This window comes from Lissotriton helveticus, chromosome 9 (assembly GCF_964261635.1).
Source record: "Lissotriton helveticus chromosome 9, aLisHel1.1, whole genome shotgun sequence".
NCBI classification, from domain to species: domain Eukaryota; kingdom Metazoa; phylum Chordata; class Amphibia; order Caudata; family Salamandridae; genus Lissotriton; species Lissotriton helveticus.
In genome coordinates, this window is record NC_136070.1 from 231,129,250 (window position 1) to 231,154,326 (window position 25,077).

Here is a 25,077-nt window from a genome sequence, read left to right on the forward strand (position 1 = left end):
GAAATCGTCATTTACTGAATAGTTGTAACATTAGCATTCCTATGAGCATTTTGCTGCATGCTTTATCTTTGTGGGAATGAAAATAAAACTGACTGGATGTGCAATGGATTGTGGGTAAGCACATGTTCCATTTTATGTCACTGCTTGTACAGTCTAGCTCTTCTTTTCCCTTCCTAACTTGGGGACAGGTGTATTGAACTATTCAGCAGTCAGAAACCTTGCGCTTTGCTATATTTGTGGGGCTACGACTGCTAAAAATGTTGATACTATGTACTCAACCCATTTTAGGAGTTGATCAAGTTTTATAATGTCCAAAAAACGGTTTGAAAATTGATTGCGAATCGCAATTTGGAAGAGAATATTTGTGGCTGCCCTTCCCAGTTTTTTATTCCTATCCATAGGTGTAAATGTTTATGAGCATAATAGCAGTTGTGAATTAAAGAAAAATTACCAGCTCTCAAGCTGGGGTTTTAACGGATTCGCAATAAGGTGGGGTCCCCTTTGGACCCTTCCTCTTTTTGAATTGGGGTAAATGTTTCAAAGGGAGCTCAATTAAAAAAAAGTGTTGTTTCCTTTAAGGAAAGGAAATTTCACTGCTTTCAAAAAAATATTTTCTTAATACAATCACAGGTATATTATCGTTTTGTAAACACCTGCTTTGGCGTTTCTTGCCTCCAGCAATTTTCAGGCACCAATAAAAATGTCAAGATAACTCGGGTGATTAATGTTCTTCCTGGAGAGAGAAGGAGCTTTGAATAGTGGAAGGTCTGACTCATGGTAAGGGAGCACAGCGAGTTAATATGCTTGCTTCAAAGAACAGGTACCATGCAGATCACAAAGTGCATGTAATGTAAACAGGTCAGTAGGTTACTGCTTTTGTCAGAGAGATCTTTTTGTTACTTGAAGTTTATAAGTTAAAAAACTAATATAGAACAGTGAGCAATTAACTGTCATCCAAGAGCTGCATGCAAACTGAAGGTATATATTAGAGCGTTATGATTTTGTGCCCAATCTTTCATTATTCTAATCTTGAAAAAAGGGTTAATTTGTGTATAAATCAATTCCTATTGTTAAAGAGATCCCCTCACAATAGGGTTATGTTTTAATTTCTGAATTTGTGCTATTCCAGACCAAGGACTCAAACTATACTGCCTACCAGTATGGATGACGTGACTTCTATAACTTGTAGACCTCTGTCTTTTGTAACATTTTCTATACACTGATTTACACACGTATGATTGTCTCTGTGTAATGTGTGTTTCATATAAAGTGCCCTGACACTGCACACTAGTATGAGTGGCGCTATAAAACTAAATTAATCTGAGAGAGAGTGGTTATGGAGCACTGTTATATGCTGATAGTCAGGCAATCCGTGGCTGAGGTGGTCATTGGGGGCGCCAACAAACATTGCAACACAGGATACCATCAGTGCTAAAGCCGTCCCTGCCCACTAGTTGCTCAGTGCACTGTATTTCAGCACCTTGGACCCATAGAGAAAAGTGACAATACAGAATGTATTATACCAGTAGATCTATTAGATGTTTGGCACTGCAGCAAATGGGTTTTATTCTCGACGCAGGGAATGAATATCCTGCAGAGCAGGCAGTCTGTATGGCCTGAGCTCATATCATGGATACTATTGCATAATAGGTAATACTATACATTTTGCCCTCAGACAGCAATAGATACCCACTGGCACTCTGCTGGAGAGGCTTACAACAGACAGTCTATGTTTTTAGCCACCAGTACCCTATATGCTTGAACAAGAAGGACTACACTTCTTTCGTGACAAACAAAGGTACCAGAATGCAGAAAATGTTAGATAAAGGGAGGGCCGATTCCAAGAAGTGTAATAATCCCCTACAGTCTTAAAAGAGGTTTGCAGTCAATCTGATCTGGTGGCTTGCCTCTGTACTATGTTGCCCCTAGAAGCTACTGTACCTTCAGCAGGCACAGGGCATGCCTTACTGATTCATCCTAAACAATCCCATTTATGTCCCCAGAACATGCTGTGAATGTGCTTCAAACACCCTTTCTCTATTCAGAGCAGCTATTTCGAAAACAGAGCTCAGCCTATAGTTGAACTCGTAACTTGATCCTCTTAGCATCGAACCTCAGTGCTTATTGCCTGTGGCTATATGGAGTGAACATTGGGCACAGGATGTGGCCTTTAGTCATGTCAGGCGCACCGTTCTTTGTCCGTGGCACCCAAATTAGGCCCCAGGTAGCATTAGCCACTATTAAGTAGCCTCAAATCCAATCACTGACAAAATATTGATGCATAAAATATCAAAACACAAAAAAATCAGAAATTAAATATTGATTACAAAAATACTGACTTCCTATGCTCAAGTATAAATATATCGAGATCACGAATATCAGTGTCCAAAATATCGATTCTCACCTATATTGAAAACAAAAATATCGGAAACAAAAATATCATTACTTTTAAATAAATGTATATCAAAAATATTGATTCAAACAATATTGTCTACAAGATTATCGCCAAAATCACGAATCATTAACCCCTTCAGAGCTGGGCAAATTCCCCTGCTGTGCTGGGGGACGGGGGGCGCACACAGCGCCCCCGTACTCATGACGAGGTCAGCTCGTCATGAGCCACGGTGGTCGTGTGCTCATGACGAGCTGAGCTCGTCATGACCACACCCGTTTCTTTAGAACGCTCGCACAGCAGGGGAATTAGCCCAGCATGTGAGCGCTCTAAAGGTCATGACGAGCTGAGATCGTCATGAGCACACGAGCACCATGGCTCATGACGAGCGGAGCTCGTCATGACATTCGAAGGTGTTAATAAATAGATGAAAAAAACCATGTTTTACATACAACAATTACTTCAAATAAACCCAAAACGTGTTATACACATATTTAAATTAAATTAAAATCTATTACATCAACAAAATATTTACCATTCGCCGCACAAAAGTATATATCTAAAATATTAACAATACAACCCCCCAAAAACGTGCTTTAATTACAAACATTTAAACACCAACCTAAATATATCTGCCCCTCTCAGATACTTATTCCAAGTTCTCTGGGTCAAGCAGGAAGTCACTCCTGTCCAATAGGGTGTACTGCCCCAAGGTCTGACCACTTCCTACAGAGTGTGGCACTATTTTGTCCCAGAATGCACCAATTCTTCCAAATTCATAATGGCTGATTTTCCAGCAGGGAGAGAAGAGCTGGCTAAACACACCCCTAGGATGGCTAATCTCCATAGTCTCTCCCCCTTGCATCTGTTCATTCCTTCCTTGAGCCTAGAATATGCCTGGGATCAAAAGAATAGAGTTGTAAATGACACTGGGGTCTTCCCCTTCCCTTGAAGTCCATTGTTTACGACTCCTCCCCCTGGTCTGGCATTTCTGTGTAACAGAACACTGCCCTCCCAGCAGAACTGGTCAACCCCTGGGGCTCTTTATCACCTCTTCAAAGAAGTCTGGCTAATCCACGTAACTCTGACCAATCAGGGCAGACCACTGGAAGTCTGAATCTGGGCTTACAAACAAGAAAGTCTTTTAACTTCTTGTCTGTACTTTTTAGGAGAAATTCACCAATATTATAACTTGCCATGTTAACCTATGTGGCATGGGATTTACAATGGGAAAAATGACTTGGGCCTTTTTTTCCAGCACCAGGGCTTACACAAACATATTTTATAAGTACCCTACAGGAACCCCACCCCTGGAACACCTAGGGGAGACTTTAGGGATTCTGAATATGTAAACATATTTCAGATCCTCCCTCCGTGGTGCTCCTAGCACCACAGTCGATTTTGTGCAGCACTTTATCACAATGTGGGGCTTGAAATGTGCAATTTCAATTTACCCAGGGCATATACAACTCATTTTATAAGGGTCCTCCTTATAAATACCTGACCCCCTACCCCTGGGACACCTATTGGAGACCCTAGGGGTGCCTAATATGCCCACACATTGTAGGTTATCCATTTTTAAGTGCCCCAAACACCAAAGTCAAGTTTGGGCACTATTTACTTTTTAAAAGCAGCCTGCAACACAGGGCTACTTTTAAACTGACCTCAGGCTCAGCAGTGCACACATGCAAGTGCAGAAAGGGCTGCTGTCCTCTAAACTGCCATGCTCTATTACATATTAGGGACTGGGAGGTAGTTTCAATCCCCCTGCCCTATTATGTACTAGGGCCTTATAGGGTAAATCATGCCAATCGCTGGGGTACCCCAACCCACAGTGTACCCTAGTGTATGTAGGTGTTTTCACTGTATTCTAAATGTGTCTCTTTCAGCAAAGCACTGATCCTGGGCTTGGTTAGACAGAGCCCAGGGACAGTCAGAATCAGTTACCACCAGTACCAGTCAGCAAAGAGTTGGGGGGTGCCCAGGACACAGGATGACTTTCCAACATAAACAAACAACTAAATAAACAATATAAAAGGCAGGCACACTAATTTCAACAAAATACTTCAAAAACGACAAACGCTGCAAGACGAGAAAACTATGCTGGATTCTCTAACCAGACTATTAAACAAAAAATATATGCAGCTACCTAACTAAAGTGAGTAAAATGAGAGGGCCTACTCCTGTTTACCCCAGTGGGAGGCACATATAATAGGACTGACTACTGTTTTGTTTAGGGGACCTTGGTGCAAAGTGTACAGGAAGTAGTGTACCTGGGGAGGTATATATCTGAGGACTCCTCCTTACTGATGGGACTACATCTTGAGCGAGGGCGACCAGCCATACCACTCAGGTAACTTACAGCTGAGGCTTTGTCAGACCTGATTTTTGCTGCAATAGTCAGTGAAACTTTGATGCATTACTATGCTGTGCAATTAAATGAGCAATGGAGTGGGAAGCCCTGAAGGTGCTACTCCATGGGAGGTGCTTTAAAACCACATATGGTGTCAGAGAGCAATTTGGGAGCAGCCTGGATAGCGAGGAATGAAAACTGAGGGCACTCAAAAGAGAACTGCAGTAAAGCCAAGGGAAACTCCTAGAATGATGGCAACATAAACAGGAACTGCTGGCTGATTGGAGTAAATTGGACAAGTTTGTATAAAGGACCTTATGACAGATGTTGCATTATGGGGTGATAAAGTGGGAGTGCTGTTGCTTCAGTTGGTTAGACAAGAGGCTCATCAGACTCCGCTGTTTTCTATAAAAGACATGAGTGGGAAGCTGGTATGCACGCACCAGGCCATTAATGCCACATTTGCACTCCATCTCCAAAACATCTATTACCCGGCAGACCTGTCATCATACAGCCCATTATCAATGATGAACGTTGATGTAAAGATACTCAGTAGGATGCACGCCTGTTAGGTTACCTTCCCTCGCTGATCCACACGGACCAGGGGGGCGTTTATAGCAAAACCAAACACCCATTGTAATATCAGGCAACTGGCACATATTTACCACACCCGCATTTGAAGGAGGACGCCTATGCCCAAGGGTTCCTGGGTATCGAACAGGTGTTCAATTTGGTCAACTGGCGATATTTATGGATGGCACTCAACAAAGCAGAGCTGGGTCATAAATATATAGCCTGGGTGCGACATTTGTACACCAAACCGGGGACGTGAGACCTCGCGATGGAACCACTGGCGGTGAAGCTTAGGAGGGTGATGGGACCCTGTGTTATCCAGATGGACGAGAGACGGCATGACATTTCAATATATGCTGACGACGCCTGACAAGTCCTCACTCTTCCCACTTGGGGGAGTTGGAGAGGAAAATGTTGGACCAGCTGACGTCATCAAGCCTCCCTTGGGAGACTGTAAGTGTGCTGTATCTAGGAATTTGAGTTGCGCAGACTGAATCGGGCTCAACATCCCTCAATGTGAGGAGGGTAGTAGACAGCCTTGGCCTGACTATCCTGTTTTGGAACACATTACCCTTGTCCCTGATGGGCAGAGTGGTCCTAATTAAAATGCTACTGCTGCTGCAATGCCTCTACACATTGCAAGTCTCACTGTATGAGATCCTGCAGCATTACTTCACTGAGCTAGATAAGCTAATTTCTGTGGGCTGGGAAGCGGGCGAGGATTGTGATTAGTACCCTTAAACCTACTTGGAATAAGGGCGGTCTTGGGTTGCTGAATGTGGAGGCCTACTATTTGGTGGTGCACTTACAACATGCAGTACACTGGCTAGATCCGGATGCCAATTTGGGAGAAACAGTTTCTGAGGGGCGCCTGTGATGTGCAGTTGTTCCCCATGTCGTTGATGAAGGGTACAGGGGTGCCAGCAGAGATTCTGTATGTGGTTAGACATATGAGTATTGGGCGCCATATGCTCTGGGGAAACATTATTTAACACGCAGTCTAAACCACGCAGTGCTTTTACAACGCAGTCTGAACAATGACTGTCATTACTATGCGGTCTTTTAGCACGCAAGGTGTAACAATGAATTGCTTCAGGGAATGCGGTGTTGGACTGGAGTTGGATTTTTAAGTCCAACACCTTCCATATTGATACACAGACTGGAGTTGGAATTGTAAATTATACTATTCCAAATTCCATCTCTTCCCTAAGGCAAGTTATTGTAATAAATTGCCTGCCAAAGGAACGTGTGGTAACGATGCAGTAGTTAATCAGACTATGCTGTTAAGGCATGCATGGTTCAGGCATGGGTGGTTTGGTCATACAACCATGCGCTGGGCATGCCCAATTGGGTATTTCTTCTATTCATAAAAATGTAGCACCCCGGGAGACCTGTACAAAGACGGACTATTCATTACGAGGAAGGAGGTGATGGAGACCTTTGAGCTGGGGCAGGGACAATACATCAAGTGTGTGAAAATCTTGCCACAAAGTGAGAACAGTGGCCCAGCTTCCCGGAAGAGCCCCTTCACTCACAGACCCTGGGAGTACTTTTAGCTCTAGCAGGCGGTAGAAAGCTGATAGCCCACCTGTGTAGGGCATCATGTGATGATAATCCTGAGAAACTACTGAAAATACAGGAGAGATGGGCAGAAGCCATAACTGATCCAATTACGGAGGCAGACTGGAACAAGGTTCATGAGGGTGTGACAACAGTTTCCTCCAATGCGAGGTTCAAGTTAATTCAATATAACTACAACCACCAGGCATACCTTACTCCCAAGACACTACATATCATATATCCACCAAGGGATACAAATTGTTCACGCTGCGCTGTGGGGGAAGCAGATTTCCTACACATCACTTGGTCCTGTAGATCTTTGGGTTCCTACTGACAGGAAATAATTGAGAGGCTTAACGGGGCCAAGAGGTTAGACATACAGTTTAATATCAGGATGGCGATGCTGGGGTTACTCTCATACCCAAAAGGGAAGAGACTGAGTAGGCGGTCTATGCCCCTGGGACTTGTATTGGCCATGCGAAGGGTCACAATTAGGTCGATGATGTGTAGTCCTCCCAGTGTGGGAGTGGCTTAGGGACATAACAGAATCATTCTTAAACCAGACTCCAGTGGAAACACGGCAAGACTCTTGATCAGGATCCGCCGTATATGGGGACCTGCCTTGCAATATTGACCCTCTGAGTTTGAAGCACCCTCGGAAAAGAAATTACGGGCTACGAACCTCCGAATTGTCGCATTCTTGTGTATCTCAGGACAAAGCTTGATAGATAGCAGTCTGAGGATCGATTAAAGGATCCTTACCCTACAAGAGGCATTTGACGGAGCGCATTGGGCATTTTATTCAAGGGGGTGACAAACCCTAGACCGCCCTTCCCCTCGAGGCTGCACCCGTGGGTTTGGATGAAAGCTACCATGTTGAAATTTACTGCATCCACGGACGCATACAAAGTCCTGGAACAGTAGGTAATTTTAAACTTGATCGAATAAGAAAGAGACAATACTGTGGTCTTGAAAAAGGTGTTCTTATGAGACAATACACCGAAACGCGTCGACGCATTTGTTATATATGTCAAATTCACGGAACCAGATCCTAGAACTGATCGATTGGATTATGGACATGTTGTGATTCCCTTGGATTGACACGCTGATGATTATTGATTGAAATACGGAACTTGGTGTCTCTTTCTGGTTTTTTTAAATATCTTTTTTATTCTGACAATTTGTGATATTATTGTTTATGTACTTATGTCAATGTGATATTTTATGGTTTTTAATTAAATTGCTGATATCAATAAAACATATAGATTGTAACAACATTTTGCTTAGGTGCCTTTAATAGTCCCAAGATAGGGAGGTTGGTAATCCAACACTACGCATAGGTTTAGAAAGCACAGTAGTATTGTCAAAGTGAGTGGTGAATGCATGGATGGATGTATGAAATGAACCTTTGATCCCAAGGGATATTGTATTTTACTTGATTCTTTGGTACCCTGTCCCTTGGATTGTCGGGCCATTCCCTTTTATTTTTTCACAGTACTTACACAAGTACAAAATTAATATGGAGCTGCCCCAGCTCTGGCTGTAGGACTGAAGTTAATGGGAAACTTCTCTATGGTTTCCTCTTTCATTCTAAGCAACATAAAGGGATAGGCATCAGTTCTGACTATACACAAGAGACAGGAAGCAGTTCTGGTTCAAGATGATGAACAGGAACTACAAAAAATAAACGCTAAAGTTTATACCTCTGTAGGTAGAGATACTTTAGGTACTCGTCCAGGTTAGTTACTTTTAAAACCTAAACAATGACATAGAGGGTTTTGTTAAAGAGCAATCTGCAACGGAAGGGAAGAAAAAACAGAAAGACAAAGATACAAGACAGAGTGGATCCACTGCTTCTCTGAAACCCAGCAGGGCAAGTTATAATTTAAGAGACAATTGAAAAAATGAAAAAGCCTGAACGGGGGGGCGGAGCCAGACCGGCGGCCAAGATGGTCGCCCGGGCTCCCGGCTCTGTCGGCCTTCATCCCCCGCCGCCTGCTCCTGTCGACTATCCTCCGCTGTGACGGTGTTCCCGGATGTCGGACGGCGGGCTGAGCTGCTGCGTCCGACTCCGGGGTTTTTCTGAGCCCTGATTACGAAGATGCGACCCCTCGTATTTTGCGGCCTTCCTGGGGCCGGAAGCCGGGACCCCGCGTGATGCTGCTGCCGCCCGCGAGTGCAATAACAACGGCCTCGATGACCCAGGAGGTGCCGGTCTACCGCTACGGAGGTCTGCCCATCTCTGTGAGTGTGCCTCCAGCGCTGGCCTCGTGGAACCTGGTGAACACACTCCCCGCTGCCCCCTTCTGCTGCTTATGCTCCCCCACTCCCCTCAGGCGGCTGATTGACGCTATGGCGACCTGGACGTTGTTCTTTGTTCCCGGATGGGACCCAGATTTGCCCAGGCGAATCGATTTTGTCCTGTATTTCCAGCCGTCGTAGCCGCTTGATGCACAAAGCGGCTGTGGTGTTTTCTGGTTTTGGGGAGGAGCTCAACTGTGGCCGTCCGCGGGGAAGTGGACATGGCGACCATACTTTGTGAAACGCAGAGGGCGCGAGGTTATTATGCACCTCTCTGTGTCATGGACTGGCGGTACTGGTGTTGGTTTGGACGGCGTCCATGCTGTGTGTCCCTCTTGGAGGTGGCGCATCGAGGGGACACGCCTGATAATGGCGGTGGCAATCTACATTGACGATCGAGGGGTTGGGACCGTCTGCCCCCTGTGTGTTCGAAGGACGACATCTGACCTGGACCGTTCCGGAACGCCCCGGATTATGTGGACTGGAAACGAATGCCCGATGCTGATACTATCCTGGTGCTCCTTTGTGTGTATGGGCCCTTCTACAATTTCCCGCGTTGACTTTGCTGTGCGGTACGGAAACGACTTTCTTGATGGTGGATAGGCTGGACTTGTACCCGGAGGGTTCCCAGTTAATTCCAAGTGGTGCGACGCTGAAGCGCCTACTCCCGTGGATGCTTGGTTTCTTTGGTGATACCATCGGACATGTGTTCCTGGCTTTTCCTTTCCAGCTCCTCTTCCGATGGCTGGCTTCATCCTGAGACCTTGAAACCGAGCCTTGACTATTCTGCTTGAACTTACCTTTGCTCTTAGAAACGTGACCGATTGAGTGGCGTGGATGATCTTCGAGTGTGACGTACACTGGTATACTGTGAGATTCTCGGCTACCTTTGAATTGACATGTTGGTTTCCTCCGGTGCTTTGATTGCGGGGCCCTACACCGCATGGATTGGGATGGGCTGATGGTACGGGCTGTATGGGTTTCGTGAATGATGATACTCTGTTCTTTATTGGTGTTACACAGGGGGATTTTCATTATGGTTGTGTCTGTTGAGCGGCCGAGCAGTGACTTTTATCCTGTTTTTGTGACCATCCTGAGACTTTGTCAATGTTACTGGCGTATTTGCATTGCTACGCGGCGGGGGGGGGGCCGGGAGCCCGTTCTGGGGACCCTCCAATGTTTTTTCTTCTTTCCCCCTTTTCTTTTGTATCTATGTGGATTATTGTCCTTCCTTTCATCTTTTTCTTTCTATATTTCGGGTTTTTGACATTGGGCGACAGGCACGCTGCTAGGGGGGTGGGCCGTAGCCGTCAGCAGAGGTGCAGGGTGGGGGGGGTAGTGTTATTGTTTGTGTCCCCTTTTTGTTTCTATGGCCTTTTGTTTCTGTCGTTTTTAGTTTCTCTGTACCTTTTTCTTTTCCTCTCTTTTCCGGGATCCGAATTGCTGTACTCTCGTTGTGCTCTGCTCATTTAGATACTAAGGATCGAGGTTTTTCCAGTATTTCTTGGTGCAGTGGGCATATGGTGATTCTGACGGGCTAGCTGTGTTGTTTATTGTTTATCCTGATCAGATGTTCTCGTGCTAAACTCCTATTTACCATAGTCCTGCCTGTGCATGTTCGATATTATGATTATCCCTTGTTTTGTTTGGGCTTAATTGTGCGGCGTTGGATCCTGCTTATTCTTTATTTTCGAAAAAAAAAAAAAAACCTTCTCTAATCCTGTAATTATTGTGCACCAACTGCATCCTTGAGCTGTGGGGTATCTTTGGGGAGACGGGTTTTCGTATTTTTTGGACTTAATTGACTTGATTGACCACCCCTACTTTGATGGCCGACCGTGATGGTCTGTAGGCCAATGCCTGTAACTGTATTGTGGAACAATAAAGGTTTTTAAAAAAAAAAAAAAAGCCTGAACGGCACCCCGGGGAGAGGAAGTCATAAGGGTTGCTTTTTCTACCAAAGTACCTGACGATATCAGGGAAATTGATGCTAGGGAATGAGCCATAAAGCAAGCACTAGCCCTATTTATAATTCTTTGTAGTCCACATGTTGTTTCTCTATGCAGTGCACCATAACTGCAAGCTCAATACTCACTAAAACCAGAAGCCAAACGTGGTATTAAAGCAACATTGGACCAATTACAGTATCAAGTCATAATAGCTCTGTGCCTCTCATCCATGAACACAACCCTTTTTCCTGTTTCTAAACTAGACAGTTACTATAGAATAGTCTTAGACTATGAAAATATGAATTTGCTTACGCTAACAAATGCAGTACAAAACACCCACAGTACAGCTTTAATGATGAACCTGGTGCATAAAAACTAGAAAACAACCCTGGATATTTCCAATGGGTTTGCCAGTCAAAAAATAACACCTCAAAATGAATATCTAACCACTTTTAGTTTCGACAGAGTCTAGTTTTCATTTCAAACTTTGCCTTAGCGCTATAAGAATAGTCCTGGCTCGTATTCAGCATGAATCATGGAGATCAAACAACCAGATCATGAGAAATTGTTTTACATTGATGATATTTACTTAACCAATGACTACTTAAATCTACACCTTATCAGGGTAGACGGATTAGTGACAATGTTATCATCACAAAGTTACAAGATTAATTTTAAAAAATGAAGTTCGTCTACCTCATGGCGACCTTCCTTGTATATGAATGTTCCAGTGAGGGCAATGGTCTAGCTCCAGATTTCCTCTAGAAGTGTGCCACCTTGCGGCCTCCCGACACACTGAAAAAGTTGCAATCCCCATTGGGATTTCCTAACTTTGGACTTATTTATTTGCCTCACTACACAGAGACAGTTTAGCCTTTGTATGACCTCCCATGTTTTTTATTCTAAACAGTGGCTGAGCGCAGATACTGATATCTTGTGTGCTCTACATGCAGACATACTTGAGACTAAATATCTACAAACTAGGGACAATAAAACCAAACTCGTTATCAGAGTCATACCTAGTCACTATAGAAGCAAAACAATGCTAATAAATAACTAACCAACTCCCAAACAGAACATATGGCTGGGGGCAATTTGTTAGAGGAAGTAACAAATTATAAATACTTGGGGTTCTACATGGATAACAGACTAAACAGCAGAGAGCATAAAACTATATGTTACAGAGAACTAGTGGATTAACGTTTGTCTTCAGGACCCTGGCAAGAAAATTGAACTGACCGTCGTACAAACCTTTGCTTGGGGTGATATCAGCTAAAATGCTCCCAACAATAACATATGGCAGTATAGCGCTACACAGCAAAGATTCCGAACTCCTGAACAAAATACTAGTCTCAACATACAAATAGGTCTTCCAGATACATCAGTCCGCTTCCCCAACACAAGTGAGACTTGAATTTGGCTTAATAAATGAAACAATAGGGAGGATGTATGCAACTATTAAGCTCTGGTATCGTCTGAAACAGAACGTAGCTAACTCTACACTGAACAAGGTTCTCTGGTTGGAATTAGACAACAATAGAAAATCGCCATACCACCAATCTCTTCAAAAGGCACTAATAACTACTAGCACAGGTGACCTTTGGAATAATAATCAGACTTATTCAACCTTTCAGCAACTCATAAATAAATCTGCAAAATTTCCCTCCTTGCTAATTGACAAAAACATCTTTAGTAAGAGAACGCACACCTGGATGGTAATCAAAAATGATAAGATCCTTGCACCAGCACCTTATCTAAGTATTACATTTTTTTTTTTTTAAAGTTTGATTTTATTGAAGTATATGGAATACAAAAAGAATAAATCAGGGAATCAGAAAATCAGGAAAAACAGGAAAACTGAAGAGAACAATCAAAGGTGCATCAATCAAAATATTATCGGGGGAAGGGGAGGAAGGGGGAACGAAATCATGTAGCATTGTAAGCATTACGGAACAATATAACCAATAGTATTCAAAATATCAAGGTAAGCAGTAAAAACATAAATAGTATAAACATTGTATGAACATTCAAGGAAAAAGTTTCAAGGTGGTTTACGGACCTCAAGAGAGTGGGTATCAAAGGTGATGGAGGAAGGGGCATTGGAAGAGAGGTAGTCAGATAATGGTAGCCAGAGGAGATCTCGTTTTATGGCCAAAGAGACAGGGGAGACAAAATTAGTGTCCAATCTATGATGGAAACATATTGCATTCCACCATGATTTGAAGGAAACAGAGGAAGCCTGTTTCCAGTTGGAAGTGATGTGATGAAAAGCAACAGCCAGAAAGAGATCCATGAGAAGATAATGTGTGCGGCCTTGGGGAAGTGACGGAGATAGGGAACCCAAAAAGGCAAGAGTAGGGGAAAAGAGAGTGTTGAAATGAAAGATCTTTTGAAGGTGCGACCAAACTAGAGTCCAGAACTGAAGAATGGGAGGGCATTCAAAAAGCATGTGAAATAGAGTTGCTGAAGGGCAGGGGCATGACCAACAAATGGGAGAGGTGTCCGCTGAGAAAGAGGACAACACAACAGGGGTAAAGACGGTGCGATTATAAATAAAATAAAGAGTTTGAGTCGTGTTGGCAGCTCTAGAAGTTTTATGAATTTTGGTCAAAATTTTGTCCCATAATGCAGTTGGCCAGATTGAAGAGAGATCCTTCTCCCAAGCCAATTCAACTTTTGTTTTGGACCTGTCTGTAGGGAATTGAAGTGAGCGGTACAGAAAAGAAGCCGAAGGGGAAGAATCCAAAGCCAAGGCTATAGGACGATGCGCAGGGGGGATGGAATGAGAAACCAGCAAAGATGTGAGATAAGAAATAAGAATGGGATAGATAGCATCGTATTGGGAGCATGAGCTAGAGGGTAATGAAAATTGAGACCTAAGAACTGAGAAGGGAAGAGGTTGGTTGTGAGAGAGTAGCTGAGAGATCCAACGAATGCCTCGAGAGTGCCAAGATTTCCAGAAGAAAGTACGATTGCGGAGTAAGAACGCTTTATTGTGCCAAATAGGTTGTTCATGCGTTGAGGAAGAGCAAGGATAAGAAGAGGAGAGAAACGGAAAAAGGAGCTTGCGAGAATGAGAGAGAACAGGGAAACGGAAACGAGTTAAAGAGGAGGTAAAAGATAGATATTCATGAAACTCAAAGGGGGAGAGAAAGGAAGCTTCAAGTGAAAGCCAAAGAGGAGGATAAAAAGGTAGATCTACAGAGAGCCAACGAGCCGATTGTTTGAGAGAGAAGGCACGGTGATAAGCTTTGAAGTCAGGGAAGCGAACTCCAGAATGAGATTTATCTTTACGTAAAGAGGAAAGAGCAATACAAGACTTTTTACCTTTCCACAGAAACTTCAACAGGAGAGAGTCAGCTTTTTTAAAATAATAGTCGGGAATATGGATTGGTATCATTGAAAGAGTGTAAAGGAGAAGAGGAGAGAGCATCATTTTGATGGAATTCAAACGGCCCCACCAGGACAAGAAAAGCGGAGTCCAGCAAGTAATAGCGGATTCTAATTTTTTGTAGACATACTCGAAGTTGAACTTCAATGTGTCTGCTAAGAGGGGAGTGAACCAAACACCCAGATACTTAATTTTAGTCGGTTGCCACGAGAAACCAGAATTGTCAAAAAGATGCTTCTGACAGGAAGAATTTAAAGGGAGAATTTCACATTTGTCGACATTGAGACGATAACCCGAGACGGCTGAGAAAGAGGAAACCTGTTGTAAAAAGGCGGGAAGGGAAGAGAGCGGGTCCAAACAGTAGAGAAGAATATCATCGGCATATACCGAGAGCTTAATCTGTTGAGAACCAAAAGGAAAACCAGAGATTGAGTTGTCTTGTCGAAGTTTGGTGAGAAAGGGTTCCAAGGCCAAAACGAACAATAAAGGGGAAAGGGGACATCCCTGACGAACCCCCCTACCTAGTGTGAAGTAATCAGAAACTGTGCCATTAACAAAAATTGACGCCTGGGGACTGGAATATAGTAGAGAAATAAGAGAGACAAACTTAGATGGGATACCAGACCAAGAGAGAGCGTGAAACATGAAGTCCCATCCAATCCTGTCAAAGGCCTTCTCCGCATCCAGAGAAATGGCGGCAAGGGGAAGATCTAACAAAGAAGCTTTGCTAATGATGTTAAAGAACACTCTGGAGTTATCCGAAGCGAGACGACCTTTCACAAAGCCGGACTGTTCAGGACCGATCAGATCTGGCAGAATAGGATCCAGTCGAAGAGCCAGGATTTTGGCTAAGATCTTATAGTCAGTGTTAACCAATGATATAGGTCTATAGTTTTTACATTGTGAATGATCCTTACCATCCTTAGGAATCAGGCAAATGAGAGCTTGTTGAAAAGAACCACTAGAGAGACCAGAAGCTATAAAAGTATGGTAAAGAGAAAGCAGTTTTGGTAGGAGAAGGGAGGCAAAGTGACTATAAAATTCGATGGTGAAGCCATCAGGGCCCGGGGCTTTACCATGCCGAAGTTTAGAAACAGCATGGGAGACCTCTGAGAGAGTGATATCAGCATTTAAAGGTTCGAAATGTACATGAGACGAAGGGGGGGAGAGAGAGACTGAAAGTAGGAAAGAAGATCATCAGAGGAAGGGACAGATTCAGGTGTGTAAAGAGATTTATAAAAAAAGCAAAAATTCGTTGAGAATTTCTTTATCCTTAAATAAAGTACTGCCAGAAGAAGATTTGATTTGTTCAATTTTCGTGCGTTCCTTCCGAATTGTTTAGATAATTGGCGAGTAATTTCCCCATCTTATTTTGTCCGCCATAATATCGAGCATTACATTTTAATAGTTGGTTAGATGCAGCTTCAGTGGTGAATTTGTTAAACGAGACTTTGGCCGCGATAAGTTCTTTAAGAGAGGATTCAGTGTTTGTGAAATGAAAGGCAAGCTCCAACTTCTTGATATTGGCAAGTAGGGAAGAGGACTTGGCCTCATTGGCACGTTTCTTACGGGAAACAAAATTAATAATAAAACCCCTAGAGGCAGCCTTGTAAGAATCCCAAACCGTAACATAAGAGGAAGTGGGTACATTGTTGATCAAGAAAAACTCAGTGGTAAAATCAGAGAAATCTTTACAAAAAATAGGGTCAAGGAGAAGGGAGTTATTGAACCTCCATCTACCAGAATGGGGAGAGAAAGGAAGGAGGTCAATATCTACGAGTACCGGGGCGTGATCTGAGATCAGAATAGAACCAATGTCAGAGTGAATAGCATGTTGTATGAGGGGTTTACTGAGAAAGAGGTAATCAATGCGTGATTGTGAACTATGTGCGGGGGAGTAGAAACTATATTCTCGGAGATCAGGATTACACAATCTCCAAATATCTACCAAAGCATAGTTACAAATAGTGTTAGTAAATTGAGAGTGCATCTTAGAAGGAGAGAATCTAACTTTAGAATGACACCAGGTTACAGTCACCACCAAAAATAATGTCATTTTCAGTGAGGGTGGAAAGTTTGGCAGAGATCGAGGGCCAAAATAATTTATCAGTACCAGTGGGGGCATAAACATTGAATAAAACAATCAGTATCTTATCTATAAGTAAGTGAACTAAAACCCAACGACCCTGGTCATCACATTCCTGTGAAACAACAGAAACATTTAACTTTTTATGTAATAAAATCAAAGTCCCACCCTTCTTAGAATCAGTGGGAGAAAAGAAAACATGACCCACCCAACAAAGCTTAACTTTTAAGGCTTCCGCTTCAGATAAATGTGACTCTTGAATAAAAGCTACATCAGCCTTAAGTCTAGCTAGATGCGAGAGTACTCGCTGTCTCTTGATAGGGTTGTTTAACCCCTTAACATTCCAGGTAATGACACGGAATGGAAAACAACATACAGTAATACCTAATTCTGCTTACCAAATCAAGAATAAGAGAGAAAGAAGAAAATGAGAATATGATATTTAGAAGAAGAAACAAAGAGATGGAATAGAGAAAAAGGAAAGGATGAAACAGAACGAAAGAAGGGGAGACAGAGAGGAAGAGAGAAAGAGAGGAGGGAAAGAAAACAGAGACAGATAAGATCAAAAAGACAGTAACCATCCAAAATGGACGACTGAGTAACATACTTACGAAAACGAAAAGCACAAACGGGGGTGGGGGTGGAAGCACCGAAGGGAAGACGACGACACCATCCAGAGCAGGAGTCAAACCTCAGGAATCATGAATCCAAGGGGCAGCGTACAAACAACAGGAGTACATCAGGAAAGGGTGAGGGATAGTAACATCTGTAAATATAAAGGAGAAAGACGGGATAAATACATGTTAGGAGTATGAGGGAGACCACACACAGTAGCAATAAAAACAAAAACAGCCATAGAAAAGAACCATTGGAACGCCATCACGAGTAATGACGAACAAAAGACATTAGCAAACAAAGCAAAAAAGAGCACAAAATCCTTCAAGGTGGTCTGGAGACGTCCATAGAATCAGAGCCTTGTCGACGCAGGAACTCCCGAAGAACAGCAGGATCCTCATACGTGGTGGTTTTGTCCTTGTAGGTGACCTTGAAAAGGCAAGGATGAAGAAGACCATATCGTGCATTGAGAAGTCTGAGCTGGGGACGTAAGTCCAGGAATTGCTTTCTTCTGTCTGCGGTGACCTTGGAGACATCCTGCGACAAGTAAAGGCGGTATCCTTCCCATATAATTTGTTTCTTAGCCTTGGCGGCCGAGAGAACTTGTAAAAGATCAGTAAATTGAAGGAACAGCATGATGACACCCCTAGGTTTAGAAGAAACTCTAGGGCCAAGGCGGTGGGCTCTTTGTATGTTGACAGAGGCCAGGGCTGGAGCGTCCAGGATCTTTGAGAGAAAAGTTGGAAAGAAAGCCGTCGGATTGGACCCTTTTGTTAGTTCCGGAAGTCCGTACAGGCGAAGGTTGTTCCTACGGTTCCTATTTTCCAAATCCTCAGTTTGTTTCTTGAGCAGAAGAACCTCAGCCTCCAGTGAAGGAAAACGCGAACATGTAGAATGAAGGGCTTCCGAAGATTGCTCCAGGAGAAGTACACGAGAGTCTAGAGATGACCACTTGTCTTGCATAGCCTGCATGTTGGTCGTGGTGGCCTCTATAAATGGTTTTAAAGCTCGGATATCCTCTAGAATAGTGTCCAGAGATGAAGACGAAGTGCTATTATCAGGTGAAGGCGGATCCTTTTTAAGACGCTTGATGGTAGGCAAGGCTGAGGAGGCTTTTCCTCCATTCTGAGACTCAGGGATTGCCCCAGGTGTGGCGTCCGGCTTTGACATGGTGGATGCGTCCAAGTCCCGAAGGGGTGAATCCGAATCTGAACCAGGGGGTAGTTTAGTGGTTGTGGCAAGCCTCAAATTGCGGAGTTTCCCCATAGAATACCACAGCACAGCGAGTAGTATGAAAGGGGGGACCTGAGGTAGAAATCCAGGAAGGACAACCAACAAAGAAGCGTGCCCGACCACACTGGATGCAGGGAGCAATGGGAGTATGAAAGAAGCCAGGGAAAGTCTCAGCAAATGATGAAAAGATACCTCACAAAGTCGCAGGACAATGAAGAAAAAACAGTGCAGTTCATAGAAAGGCTCATGACGGTCCAGAAACCATAGAAGCGTCGCTCTCAGCACCAGACCAGTCCATGTAGAGGAAGAGGTGAGGAATACAGCTCAAGGCGTAGGTGAAAGCTCCAAAAAATGGCATAAGTAAACTGGGAGGAGCAATGACATATGCTGGCAGGCAGATAAAGCAGTGAGGCAGAGGTATATGACATAAAGATGGAGCATTCAAGAAGCGTGGGGAGCAGAAAAAATAAGACAGGAAACTGTAGTCCTCATTTGCAATAGAGCACCCACATAAAGTTATTGTCAAGGGTGTCCAGAGAAAACACTGGATGCATGACTGAACAGTATGGCAGTTTAGTGATGATGCATGAAAAAGCAGGTCCAGAGGCGCCAGAAAAAACGGTAAAAATGGAGCAAATTTCAGAAAGTTACATGTTGGCAGCACTCACCACTCGCCTTTAAGTAAATTAGGAGCGTTGTTATCCAGGGGCGAGAACGAGCGCCACCGGCTCCTCAAGAGGCAAGTGCGTGTCGCACTTGAAATGGCGGCCGCCTCAGAGACGGCCGGTACGAGTAACTTCTCCCCGCAGCGTCCGGGCTCTGAAAAAAGCAAGAGATTAGGGCGACCTCCCACTCCGACGATGTATCATGCAGCGTGCTGACAGCTACAGCCTCAGGGGACGCTGGAAATCATTCAGACGCAGAGGTCGGCTCCGGAGCTCCGGGACCACGCCGCCATCTTCCTCGGCGCGTAAGCCACGCCCCTAAGTATTACATTTTCAATCTATCGCAAAAGACAACTGATGGCTCTTTGTTTTGGAAAATTCCCATCAATCGTAGAACAGCCAACTTGGGTCCACAAAGGGCCAACACTTTGCAGAATTTGCGGTAGTAACGAAGAGAATCTCATCCACCTAATTTGCACATGCCCCACACTTTGCACAGCTCAAGCCACTTTATTAAGAAACACGTTCAACACGAGAAGAATAAGGACATGCAGAGCAGCCATAATAGCAGGGCTGGCCCCGTCTAACCTCATATGAACTGTCAACTGATAAAATGTCTTGACTGTCACGCTCTTGCACTGAAAAAAGAAACTCTAGTTACAAAGCAGGCCGAGAAATCTATGGTATATTAAGAATTTTTTATCTTCGACATTTAAGTGGAAAACGCTTGTAACCTTAAAACTAGGCCAGGAAAGCAACTCTTAAATGAGTTGCAAAGCGGTGATGTTTATATACCAGCAAGTGCTTACTGTATGTTTCATATCCCACTAATATCAACAACTGAGAATGTGAAGCTTTTAAGTTTTTAAAATCAGGATATTTTACTGATGATTTTTATTTGTGTGATAAATCTTAAGGTTTTAACTGACTAAACAATAAACATTTATTATCATTATCATTATTAGTCACTATGGTTACACCTATGCCATCGACAATGACGGTCAAACCATACCCATTGCCAAGAGGTCTTACTTGTATTTCCTGGCTGAAGCACAGCTTGCTTCCATTGGAAAAGTCCATGAAGGCTGTACAAACTGCTATTCTAAAAGAGCGCCCATTGGCGCAGGGAAAATATATCATTATTGTTTCTACTGTACCAGCACCAGAGGCGGCCACAAAGGCAAGCATTCCTAATGCTTGTGCCTAACACCCAAGAGGGGCACAGTGGGCCTCTTCTTTAAGTTCAGTGGATATAAGGTGTCAGTATGGTCCCTCTCTTAGTACACCTGCTTTTCTCTAATATGAACAGGAAAGTTGTCCAACTCCAGACACCTTACCTGTCGAGTCTTATCAGAGCATCTTTTACACAGATGGCTCATTCCAACCCCAGGGTTTCGAACCAAATGTAAGTACTGTGCAGCAGTGCAAGGTGTCGTGAAGGATGGTGAGTTCATCCCACACTGCCCTCACAATCAATCAGAACATTTATAGAGCGTGCTGCTCATCCGTGAGGGTCACAAGGCGCTGGAGGTGGGGTGGGGGGGGGGGGTAACGTAGCTACTGATCAAATAGCCAAGTCTTGAGAAGTCTCCTGAAGGTCAGCAGGTTCTGAGTCTGATGTAGGTGGATGGGGAGAGTGTTCAATGTCTTGGCAGCGAGGTTGAGAATGATCTGCCACCGGTGGTCATTTGGTGAATGCGTGGGATGGAGGCGAGGGCGAGGTCAGCGGAGCGAAGCTGGCGGCTCGGGTGTAGAAGGTGAGTCATTCGTTGAGGTATGCTGGTCCGGCATTGTGGAGTGCTTTGTGGGAGTGGATGAGCAACTTGAAGGTGATCCTCTTGTTGACCGGGGGAAACATCACTTACAACAAAACTTTTACAACGCACTACCATTACAACGCGGTCATTACAACGCAAACCATTACAACGCATTGCACTGGGGGCGCTCTAGGATAGGGAATAGGTTAATTTACTATCCAACAACCTTCCCTAGTGTCCACGGGGACTGGAGTTGGAATAGTAAATTAAACTATTCACTATCCAACACCCAAAAGCGCTATGCGTTGTAATGGTATGCGATGTAAAAACCGCGTTGTAAAGGCATGCGATGTAAAAGCATGCGTTGTAACGTCATACATCCGTTGACCGGGAGCCAGTGCAGGTCTTTTAGGTGGGTGGTGAAGTGGCTATGGCGAGGGATTCCAAGGATGATGCGTGCGGAGGCGTTTTGCATGTATTGGAGTCTTTTCTGAAGTTTGGCCGTGGTTCTCACGTAGAGGGCATTGCCGTAGTCAAGCCTGCTGTTGACGAGGGCTTTGGAGACCGTCTATCTGGTTTTGGTGGGGATCCATCTGTAGATCTTGCGGAGCATGTGGAGGGTGTTGAAGCAGGAGGAAGAGGAGACATCGTTGAATTGCTTGTTTCAGCTGCGGTGTGGGATTCGTTGCGTTTGGATGTGCGAGGTGTGTTTCTCGAAGGAGAAGTGGATGCAGTGGTGGTCGGTCCAATGGAGTTCGGTGGGGTGGCCGAAGGTGACGTGGTTGCTGGGGGAGAAGATGGGGTTGAGCGTGTGTTCGGCAGAGTGGGTGGGTGCTGTGATGAACTGTTTGAGTCCGAGGTTGGCTAGGTTGTCGATCAGGGTTTTGGAGTTGCTGTCGTTGGGGTTCTCAAGGTGGAAGTTTAGGTCTCCAAGGAGGATCTAGTCTGTGGAGGCGAGTGCGTGCATGCTGATGAGGTCGGCGATGGAGTCGCTGAACTGTGGTCGGGGTCCCGGGGGTCTGTAGACAAGGGTTCCTCTGAGGGTGGTGTTGTGACTGACATGGATCTGGAAGTGTAGGCGTTCGGCCATGCTGAGGGGGTCTTCGATGTTGGTTGAAATTCTGACGGTGTTCCTGTGGACAATGGCGATCTTATAGCCGTCCTGGATGGGTATGTCTATGTCGGGTGCCGAGGAGGCGTTCATCCAGGTCTCCGTCAGGAAGGCGACGTCCAGGGAGGATGAATCGAGAAGGTCCCAGAGTTCAATGGTGTGCTTGTGGACTGAGCGGGTGTTGAGTAGTATGCATCTGAGATTGTTGTGGCCTGCTTTGGTGGGATGGGCAGGGCATGTGGGTGTGCGCTGGTTGGTGTAGATGGTGAACGGTCCCTGGGTGAACTTTTGGGTGGCCTGGAAGTAGGTGGAGGGTCGGCCGGGGTTGAATGCGCGGAGGGTGTTGGCCTCGTAGCAGCGTCGCGTGGTGTGTCGTATGTGTGGACCAGGAAGTCTAGTGCTGGGTGCGGTCCTGGCGCGGACAGGCACAGACGGGCTTGACTTGGGCACGCCTTTGGCGCGACAGTGTTGCTCCCGCTGCGCGCAACCGCACAGCGGTCACCATATATGGGGGAGGGGGCGGGAGCAGAGTTCAGGAGGTGGGAATGGGGCTGTGAACGGGGCGGGCCGCAGGGGCAGCAGTGGCAGGAAGCGGGCAGAGCGAGGGGAGAAACAATCCCAGAACAGTAGCAAGGGGCCAAGGGGAAGTGAATAAAATCAAGTTAACAGTCCAGAAAGTTCAAAAACAGAGCGGCAAAGCAGGGGCCAAGGGGAAAGTGAAATGAAGAATGAGTTACCAATACAGAAGGATACCAATACAGAGGGTTCAAAAACAGAGCGGCAAAGCAGGGGCACAGTGAAGTGTACAAACAGGTACAGAGGACAGAGACAAGGCGAGACCTGATGCGCAGGGACGGGCTGCTGGCTCGGACTCTATGCTGGTGCGGTGGGCAGAGCGGCTGTGCTGCTGGGGAGGGTGCTGGCCTTGGCCCGGAGGTCAGGGTTTCACGCCCGCTCCCCCGCAGTGGTCGCTATATATGGGCAGGGGGGTGGGAGCAGAAGGCAGGAGAAGGGCTTAGAAGGGGGCGGGGCAGCAGGGGCAGCAGCGGTGGGAAGCGGGCAGAGTGAGGGGATAAACAATCCCAGAACACTAGCAGGGGGCCAAGGGGAAGTGAATAAAAATCAAGTTAACAGTCCAGAAGGTTAAAAAACAGAGCGGCAAAGCAAGGGCCAAAGGGAAAGAGAAATGAAGAATGAGTTACCAATACAGAAGGATACCAATACAGAGGGTTCCAAAACAGAGTGGCAAAGCAGGGGCACAGTAAAGTGTACAAACAGGCACAGAGATCTGATGCCTGGGACTCTGTGCTGGCTCGGTGGGCAGAGCGGCTGAGCTGCTGGGGTAGGTGCTGGCCTTGGCCCGGAGATCAGGGTTTCAACAAACTCTTAGGTGACAGTACTGCACAACATGCAGAATTAAATGCCCTGCTACTTGCATTACAGAAGGCTGTCTCATCAGTCCCCACACTCATTGTGTCCACTTCAGCCTTCTGTGATTCAATGATTCAAAGGGAAAGTCTATAAAAACCAAACAGCTTTGGGGAAAGGTAGCTGTCTTACAATACAAGCTTCCAACGGTCCATTGGTCCATGTGAAGCATTTGGCCATCACCGTAGTGGTATTCACACTAAAGGGAACTTTGCAGCTGATGAAATGGAAAAAGATGCACTACAGGCTGCCCGGGTAGCATTCTTAACCAGATCTCAAATAAAGAGCAACACGGATATTTTAACAGCCATAAATGCAACCAAGCAAGCTGATAAATCTCCTCTAGATTTTCTCCCAGAAACTCCTAGACCCGTAGTTAAAATGCCAGGAGCAGGAGACAGAATAATACCTAATAATCGGTCCAGATTAAAATTACTCAAAGAATCACATGAGGGTTTGGCCTCTGCACATGCAGAAATAATGCAACCATAACAATGCTACAGCTGTACTATGATAGACAGTGTGACATTTATCAACAAATTAAAGTCTCCACTGTTTAAAAACCCTCACCAGCTTCCCTCATGATCTCAAATGTCCCCTTCCGGGTGATATATTTAGACCATCTCAGTCTCCTAAATTCTGCTAACTAATATAAGTACATATTGGTAGCTATTAACTCATGTTCTCGATTCCTATGGGTTTGGCCACAGAGAAACGCACATGTTATAGCAGTTGAATTGGATTTGCAGTGACTAGTGTCAATAGGGGTAGTTCATTCAATTCACTCAAATAAAGGTCCTGCGTTTGCCTGCAAGGCTTACAGGAATGCAATGACTGCTCTGGGAGTTTGTCTGTAATTCAGCAATCCATTCAAAGCTGAATTGAGCAGCATTGTAGAGCAGGCCAATGGCACGATTATACAAGATTTGATTAATAGAGTGTTAAATTCAGGTCTTACTTGGTACCATAATCTGCATGGAGTTCAGAGTGCATTGAATAACTTTCCTAGCCAAGTATTGGGAGGATCCACTTTATACAAGGTTCTCGTCGTAGTTCCTATGTAGGTGGTCACTCATTGCCAAAGACGGCTTCATGCTTGTCAGTGATTTTGTGACAGGTGTATGATTCTTCTGTGGCCATATGCCTGGATTGCTTTGGGAACTTTTCTTTTCATCATGTGGTTGGTGACGATATTCGTTGTTCTACTGCTACTCAACTGACATATTGTCCCTGCAAGAATAATTGTATCACATGTGGTTTGTGAACTACACCCCCACTCTTCATCCAACAAAACTCGAAGAGGTTTCTATGCTGCAAACATTACAGTATATCCTGTGTCTGAGCGTATTATCTGGGAGAAAGGTGCATATCAGATTATGGGACATAATGAGACATTGCAATTGCCTTCTGTGATAAAAGTTTCAATTAATGATGTCATAATACCCAGTTCTCTTTCAGATGATTGGGACATTAAGACTGTTAAAAAAATTATGTCTGATTTACAGGCATATGCTACTTTGAATAATAAAGATCCTTATTTGAATTCAGCAAACTACAAAGAAATTGATTGCTATCATCACTAGCCACATTATTTCATACATAGGACTAGTTATCCTAGAGATATACACAATTACACACAATGGAAACATTGTGGGGTTCTGCC

The 25,077-nt window shown here is 44.7% G+C and overlaps 1 long non-coding RNA gene across 1 annotated transcript in view; it reads right to left on the reverse strand.

The window, feature by feature from the left end:
- Nucleotides 1-25,077, reverse strand: part of LOC144781120 (uncharacterized) — a 249,044-nt gene that overhangs the window by 115,833 nt on the left and 108,134 nt on the right. The window contains exon 2 of the long non-coding RNA XR_013600881.1: nt 17,217-17,371. This is a non-coding gene — a long non-coding RNA (uncharacterized LOC144781120). The remainder of the gene's footprint in view (nt 1-17,216; nt 17,372-25,077) is intronic.